Genomic DNA, 9494 nt, shown 5'->3' on the forward strand with positions numbered 1-9494 from the left:
AGAAAAAAAGAAAGATTTGATTAATTTGCTAGAAACTAAATTGGACTCTTGCCTGAACCAGATTTGTGGATGGATGAAACCAAATCAGATCTTTTTGGTAAAGCACACCATCTCTGTGATTACAGAAAACAAAATGAAGAAAAAACATGTTCCCCACAGTCAAACACTGAAGAAGTTCAGTGATGTTTTGGGGTTGCTTTGCTGGCTCAGGCATGTACATGTTCATGGAATCATGAAATTGGGATTACCAGGCATTTTGGAGAGCATTGATAAACCCAGTGTCAATTGTTTTAATTTCTGTATATATATATATATATATATATATATATATATATATATATATATATATATATATATATATATATATATATTTAAGTATTTTTAATCTCTGTGTTATTTAAATACATTTGGTAAAGTTGTCATTAGAAATGAGAATTGATTCTCAAAATGCATACCTGGATAAATTGCAGTTAAATAAAATAATTGCTAAAAACGTAGAGAACTCACAATCGTGTGGCAAGTAATTAACAGCCTAAGCAAAGGTACTCAACTCATAGGTTGCATGGTCTGACCATGTTGTGTGTGCTGAAGCCTATCATTGTTCTCTCTGTAAATGTCAAGTTTTGACAGTAATCTCTACAGACTGTAATTGTATTACACTGTGTTTTCATTTGTAGAGGTTTGGACTTTTGACTTTTAACATGAATTTGATTAGTCTAACAGAGTTATAGTCTGAGTGACTTCCCCCTTTAATGAATAAACAGGGTAGCGTTAGATGTGCTCACCCTTCCTCAACTGCTATCAGAATAACTACAGAGTTGGAATATAAGGTTCAGGGCATTCATTTGATATTGAAGTCCAGTTAGTGCAAAGTTAACATATACAGTGCATTTGGAAAGTATTCTGACCCCTTCACTTTTCTTTCCACATGCATTAGGTCATGTTACAGCCTTATTCTAAAAAGAATGAAATAGGTTGTTCTTCATCAAATGCAATATCGCATAATGCAAATACCTCTGTTGCTACGGCTGTGTAGGTCAGAGACGATTGCCAACCATCTGCATGTTCATCTGGCATTTTCCCTTGGATTTTTGGATACTACTCATTTATAGCACAAACTGTTTGATATTTACGGATGTCTTTGTGACTTCTGTCTCTTCTTGCACTCTACCTAGATAGATTGACAGGACTTTGCTGCGCACAGTAAATAAAAAGCTGCAACTTGCACAAACGCACAGGAAATGATAGGTAATTGAATGAGACTACTTAATTCTGTCATGCCAGCATGGATTACTTAAACACAGTCTTCCTTTACTTCATTGATAAGGAATGTGAAGTGAATAAAATTTTGTTGATCCTCATTTTGGTGACAGCATCATGTTTTAAGTATGCTTGTCTAGACATGACCCATTCAGACTAACAGCAGTGGTCAGGACAACATTTAAATTTAAATTAAATCAACAGAATATTTTATGTAAATACTCTTTTCTATTTAGAAATGTAACAGAAACATATTGCTCTTACAATGCATGGCGACATTTGGACACGTGCCCTGTGAAAAATGTAGGTTAATTTGGGCTACAGGGAGAGATTGTTATCTATTTTGCTTGATTTTGCTTTATTCACATGGACTGAAGTTTGTTTTAATTGGAACTATAGGGGACTATAGCCAGTAAATCAATCCTAAGAAAATCTAAAATGTCAACAGTTTATGGACACAGCTTTTTAGGATGGTACAAAGCCCAAGCTAATGCTGGCTTAGCACCATTCTGCAGCACACATCATTCTCTAATTGTTTTGTTAGTTAAATTAAAACCGTTTTGAGATGTGTGAAATATTGTTATTGTTCATTAGGTTCATTTTCACATGAAAAGACCCAAATTGTGTTCATAGCTGCAGTGTTTGGTGAACCAAATTTACTGCATTTAATTTTAACAATCATGAAAGTTAGCATTCTAGCTAATGAACTACTAGCTCAACCAACCAGTCAGACCTAAACATATTAAACTGGGAAGGAAATAGGCAATAGTGATGTTGCTAACAAATGCAGTGTGAGTTGCTACTGTGAGTTAACTAACTAGCTGATGTTTATAAGTTAGTAACTTGCTCAGCTAATTAACATGAGTCTTCATGAAAAAGCGGTTGACTCCCCCCACAAAGATGCTGCAATGTGCACAGCAGATCAAAATGGGCAGAGACAAAATGCTGACAGGCAGGCATACTGATATTCAATCATTTCAATTTCCCTTTCTAAACATCTCTGAATTTGGCCACCTAGACAATTATGTCAACAGGAAGCTTCCTTTTTATTTCTAGCATGTATAAAGTACAGATTGAAAAAATATGTTATTAACAATGCAGCTGAACACAGTTAGTACAGTTTCTGAGGGAAAGGGTTCTTTTGTTTCCATTTTTACCAGTGTGCATTATTAGAAAAACTGTCAAGCCGATGCCAATCTCATTATTAGTCTTATCTAATAAATACAATTATTGAAGCGTAAATAGGCTATTTGTTTTGATGAAAATAAATGGAAAAGGAACACATTTCATGTCAAAAGGTGGAGGGAAACCTATCTAATTCTCATCAGAAGCATTATCAAAACGCAGACATTTGTGCAGTCTCAGTTCTGACATATTATAAAGGTTTTTAGTACATTTAAACTGTACATAATAATCCTTCTCAATCCTGTCTGGCGTCTAAAGACATATTCAGGATGAATTAATTTGCTTCAAGCTTTAACCTTTAACTCACCATAAATAAAAAATATTTTCTTCCCTTTTTTCTTCTCGTATTATTGTAACTGGCTGAAACCGTAAACCAACATCATTGTTGGTTTACGGTTGTTCCTATGCGATAATTGGCAAATAGTACCCAATGCAGGAAAACATTACACGCTGAGATTTGATGTCTCTCAGCATATCAATGATGTTGCTGATAGATTATTATCATATACAGCCAGCTCATTATACAGTAGTTGTTGATAATACTAATACAACCTGTTTTAATCAGAATGAGTTCCATAGTGAAATCACAATGGAAATGTTGATGGTACATAGGATGTCTTTTGTTGAATGAATACGGTTTTAGGGCCCTGTTAGTTTCTGGTAACTTCTTATCATCCCAATGAATTTTAGGTTCATACATGCAAACACAGTAGTAGTAGTATTTGGGTGCTTCAGAATGTTTTTTTGTTTGACTCTGAGTTTCGAAAACACAATGAAGACCACATGGTGTCTTCAGTAATGTTCTCCTGAGTTGATTCATAAATAGAATTTCTGTATTTTTTTCTTTCATAATGCAATGCAGGCTCACTTAATTAAAAACAATCAGAATTGAGTCAAATACAACACAGAAGTAAACAGCCTGTTCAAGTAATCTGAGGGCAGCATCATGTTATGTCCTTGCTTCTCTGGGAGTGTCATAATGTGAAAGGAGCAATACCCTGGGAAAAAGAAGGAAAACCTTTCTCATTCTTCAAAACCCTGAGATGGGATTTTACATTTTTTTTGTGAGACAATTAAGCACATTTCTATGTCAAAGAATGGCTTTTGAAGAAATTGTTATTGTTTTTGAGCAGTCTATTCTCAGTGCTGATTTAAATTAGCTTGAGTATCAGAGACAAGGTTTGAATATTACTGTGCATCAATTATTCCTAACCAAATGAACTAAACTTGAGCGATCAAGTATTGTGCAAAGTTGTTAGAATATAATTTAAAAGGATTAGCCACGTTCGTCAAACAATAATCTATGAGTCGTGTGACTTGTGCTTGAGTAGTGATTGACCCTGAATAATGAAGGATACCTTTCCTGTCATATCACTGATGCTCATAGAATGAGGAAATAGTGGGCTAATTGCTGGTCAACATAAAATCATTAAAGTCGTTTTCATGAAATGACTCAGGTCAAGATCATGTAACCCATGTGGCATTGGAAGAACATGGAAACTGCTGTAAGTGGCTTTGGATCTGAAATTCAACCTCATTGGGAACATCTTAATGAGAAATTCTATCTCCATCAACTATACCACCTAAATAGCAGAGACTATTTCTGTGCCATTCTTTTCCATTAAAACAGATAGCTCTGAAGAATAACTCTGTGAAATAGGAAAAAATGAATTTGCTATTAGCTCTAATTACTTCTCCCATTTGACAATGACATGAAGATTAATGAGAGCTCTCCACTATTTTAAGCAAGGTTATTTAAATGAGTGATCTTGCTCTCCTTATATCACTGCATTCATCTTTACATCATAAAAGGTTTTTCCCTTTTTAATAAAGTTGTCAATCTTTGCATAAGATCCAACTTAGTATTCTGTCCCATGATCTGTCCCAATGCATATCAGCTGTAGAAAACAGAAGACCTGAACAGGAGTGGAATATGCAAATTGAGTTGAAGTTGATATTGGATAAAATCCAACCATCTTGTTCAAAGTTTGGATTAGGTTAATGCCTCCAGCGCTTAGACCTGTGATCAAATGTGAAGTATTTTTAATCTCACTCAGTTTCCATATGTCTGCATCATAGCTCAGAGTGTGAAACTGAAAAGCAATTAGTAAAATAATCTATGCACAATCATTTGTTTTGGTAAAAATCAATATGTAATTAATAGTCCTCTGACAGGAGACAAGCATGATTTATTTCTCCAAGAATTTCTAATTTGCGCACTGCATTTCACATTCATATTTAAAACTTACTGATACAGCTACAATTTATACATACAGTGCCTTTGGAAATGATTCAGACCCCTTCACTTTCTCCACATTTTGTTGTGCTATAGAGCTAATACATACTTGATAAGATTAACAACTTTCTCCATCATTCTAAACACATTACCCCATAATAAAAATGCAACAAAAAAGTTTTATAGGAATCTGTGGCACTTTAATATAAAATAAAAAAACATAAATATATATATATATATATATATATATATATATATATATATATATATATATATATAAATACATAGATATTCATCTTCTTGGATATGCATCTACCAGCTTTGGACACTGGATTGGGGCAGTTATATTAAATATTTTCTTGCTTATACATTCTCTCAAGCTTTGTCAGACTGGATGGGGAGCATGAGTAAACTGCAGGTATTCCCAAATATGTTCAATGGAATTCCAGTTTTTCACTTGACGTAGCCTAGCGCTTGACATTTAGGCTTAATACTTCCATTTCAAAATATGTTTCTTCTTGCTCTCGGAGTCCTTCACCACCCTTAATATGGCCTTTCTTGCATGGTTACTCAGTTTGGCTGGATGGCCAGCTCTAGAAGGTGTCTGGGTGGTTCCAAAGTTCTTCCACAATATGGCGCCCACTGTGCTTCTGGGAACTTTCAAAGTTGAGTGGGTATAATTCATTTTTGGCCCGATCGGTTCACGGGGGTCATTCTTCGCAGGACTCAGATGAAAGGGCCTGGGCAAGAAATGACCCTGGCAAGGGTTAGGGAGAGTAGGTCTTGCTGGGGAAAGGCAAAGACCATACCCAACGTGATGAGTAACAACTACCCCACAGTCACAAAAGAGGACATGTTGGAATCAGGCCTTTATGATTGAACTGCTACAAAGAAAACACTATGGAAGGACTTCAATGACAAGAAGAGACTTGCTTGGGCCAAGCAACACAAGAAATGAACATTAGACCTTTTGAAATCTTTCCTTTGTTCTGATGATTACAAACTTGAGATTCTCAGTTCCAACTGCCTTGTTTTTGTTGAGAAGAAAAGTGTGTGTATCGATGAACTCTGCATGTGATGATCCCACTGTGGAGCATGGAGGAGGAGGTGTGATGGTGTGCATGTGCTTTGCTGGTGAAACTTGGTAATTTATTTAAGACACACTCAACTTCTCTACCAGCATGGCTACCAAAGCATTCTGCAGTGATATGTTATCTGATCTGGCTATATATTATTTTCAACAAGACAATGACCCAAAACACACCTGGTTTGGGATGAGTTGGAATGAGTTGGACTAAAGAGAGAAGGAACAGCATCCAACAATTGCTCAGCATATGGGAATAATTGCAAGACGGGTGAAGACTCCAGGATGCTGGCCTTCTAGGCAGAGTTGCAAAGAAAAAAAAGAAAACATAAATTCAGACTGGACAAGGAAAAGATAACATTAAGATGGGCAAAAGAAAAAAGAGACTGGACAGAGGAAGAACTCTGCCTAGAAGGCTGGCATCCTGGAGTCGCCTCTTCACTGTAGACGTTGAGACTGGTGTTTTGCACGTACTATTTAATGACACTGCCAGTTGAGGATATGTGAGGCTTTTGTTTCTCAAACTTACTCTAATGTATTTGCCCTTTTGCTCAGTTGGGCACCGGGGCCTCCCACTGCTCTTTCTATTCTGGTTAGATCCAGTTTGCGCTGTTCTGTGAAGGGAGATTTTCTGTTTCTTGGCAATTTCTTGCATGGAATACACGTAGCTTTGATTTCTTGGAACAAGAATAGTCTGATGAGTTTCAGAAGACAGTTTTATTGCTTCTTTAATCAGCACAACAGTTTTCAGCGGTGTTAACATAATCGCAAAACGGTTTTCTAATGATCAATTAGAAATTTTACAGGGATGAAATGTGCCATTGGAACACAGCACTGATGGTTGCTGATCATGGGCCTCTGTACACCTATGTAGAAATTCCATTCAAAATTAGCCATTTCCAGCTACAATAGTCATTTACAACATTAACAATGTCTACACTGTATTTCCGATCATAAGATTATTTCAAAAACATTGACATTTCTAACTGATCCTGTATGTTTGAATGGTAGTGAATATCAAAAAAGAATCCATTAGTGGAACATTGACTGTAAAATAATTGTGATAGACCATTTAAACAACTGTTGCTGAATGCTAATGGTCTTGTTGTCCAGAGTGTCTCTGACTGACTTGGCATCATGTGATTGTTGTCAGGCATGGATGTACAAGATAATGCTCCAGCTAACAGAAGACTGGATTTGTTCTGTCTCTGAAAGAAGTGACGTTTAAGTCCTGTTCATCATATGCAAACAGCATTTTGGGTTTCGATTTCGATGTTTGTCTTTAACTTGTCCAGGGTCTTCAAGTGTCTTCATTACATTTTTTCTAGCCATCTCACAAGACATAGCACACCTAACAAACCAGAAACACTGGTCAGGTCGACTGAACCAAGACGTGTCTGTATTTCTCAGATTGAAGTGTCTTTGAAGGAGGGATGCATTGTGGAGCATGCAGGTTGATCGCTCAGGAGGACACCAGCGTGTGCAGATGGTTTCCTGTGGCCTCTGGTGATGGACTAGCCAATCTCTGCCCCTGGTTATTCCTATGTGTGTGGTAAGTTGCAATGGCCTCATCAGGAGACTGGAATATGCCCAGCATTGATTGGAATTTGAGGGCTCTAGAAGATGGCTAAAATTGTGGCCAAGGTGTCTTATACTAATGTATCCACCAATGGGGTCTGTAATGCACATTGAGGTTGAACAAATTGATATTATATTATTAAACCTTTGATGTTGTGGGAATTTGTATATTTTGAAGTACTTACAAATATATACAGTACAGGTTTTGACACACCAACTCTTTCAAAATTATTTCTTTATTTTACTATTTTCCAGATTGTGGAATAATAGTCAAAAATCTAATCTATGAAATAACACATGTATTGTACTGAATGTACTGAATACACATTTATTGAAATCAAATGTAATCAAATGTAGTTCTTTTTTTTTTTGGGTTACTGCATGATTCAATATTTCATAGTTTTGATGTCTTGACTATTATTCTACAATGTGGGAAATAGTAAAGGTACAGAAATGCCCTTGGAATGTGTAGATGTGTACAAACTTTGGTCTGATACTGTCATACAAAATCATACTATGCAGTTAAATAGGTTTTAATCATTCAATTATTTTTTAATCACAGCACATCACTTAAAAAGTTACTGTAAATGGATGGTGTGGAAAGAAATTGATTCATAGAATTTTATTCATATCTATGGCTAAGCCTTTTTTAGGCCATGTGTGTGGGGACCTATTGATTCCATGCAGACACATTTATCATTTGTATTCATGGCCAAGCTATTGATTAAGCTTGTCCTCTCTCCTCAGCTGATTTGCATTTAAAATCTAATTTTTATGAAGGTCAGGAACATTTATTTCCAGAAGGATAGACACTCTTTTATGTATATGGTTAATGGAATATGAATCATTTCCCACCTGAGAAATGAATGGATGCACTGGTGACATTTCTGGGATCTGTTTTAGTGGTAATGGCATAATTTGGATTTGATAAATAGCCCTGGGCTTAAATGGACTAAAAATAAGGTCAGAAACAACTTGTGCATCATTAACCGTTCTCACTGCTTTATTGTCACACATACTTTCTACTTGATAAATGACAGAATGTCACTACACTGCATGTTTGATTAGACACTTGCCGCTGCAGTGAACTCACAGAGAACTGGAAATGGGTTGTCTCTTCAATGTATAGACTAGATGGCGGCTAGCAAAACAACACTTTCAATATGGTCCTGCTCTGTTTGTGTCATGTGAATACATACCAACAAAATTTATATTGGAGCCATAAGAAATGTTTTATGTCACTACCAAAGAATTTGATTACATTGCATTGCTAAGAATATACTCTATATTGTTGCTTTATTGTTACTTCAAGCCTGACTGATTCTAGGTATTTTAACCTTTAAAAAGATTTAAGGTTTGAAAATGATTCATGTATCATATACTTTTTATCCACTGTCAACTTTCATCATAGCTTTGGAACAAAACACAACAAACAATTAATATATTGTCTATGTTCTGTATGGGGTCTAACAGTGTTCCTTTAGTCTTTCTTCTCATGTTCTACATGATTACCATCAACAGAAAACAGATTAATGAATAAAACATATTAGATGTGATTAGTCAAGCACAGCTTGCATTTTGTTGGTTATTCATACTTTATACTTGTTCTCAGCTAATGTTTAAGGACACAAATATCATTGGACCACATCTACAGATTATTTACTGTTTAAACAAGGTGCAATTATATTTACAGAATCAAAACATAAAAAAAAAAAACAGAATATATTTAGATTTCCTTCTTAATGTGCATAGTTATCTATGATCATTAAAGAAATTATCTAATACATACACTGCTATTATATTAATGCAAATGGCTGTTTTTCCCCAGGTGGATACATTTGTTCGTTCTATAGACCTTTGTACCTAGAGAAGATGGAGGTACTAAAAAAGTAATTTCCAAAATTATCCTTTTAATAATGCACATTGAAGTATGCCACATTTTGCAATAGATGATTAGATGTCTGCTTTCATTCTCATTTAAAGGTTTTCTTCTCTGATTGTGACAACCAATGCTTTTATAGAAAAAAACTGTGTGGAAAAACACAATAAGCCATTTACTTCTGCTTAAGAGGACTTCGATTTAATCACAAAGACAGGGACAAATGGGGAAAGCACTATTCATCAACAGTACACTAAGAGTCAATCAAATGG

The sequence above is a fragment of the Esox lucius genome, chromosome 13 (genome assembly GCF_011004845.1).
Source record: "Esox lucius isolate fEsoLuc1 chromosome 13, fEsoLuc1.pri, whole genome shotgun sequence".
Taxonomy (NCBI): domain Eukaryota; kingdom Metazoa; phylum Chordata; class Actinopteri; order Esociformes; family Esocidae; genus Esox; species Esox lucius.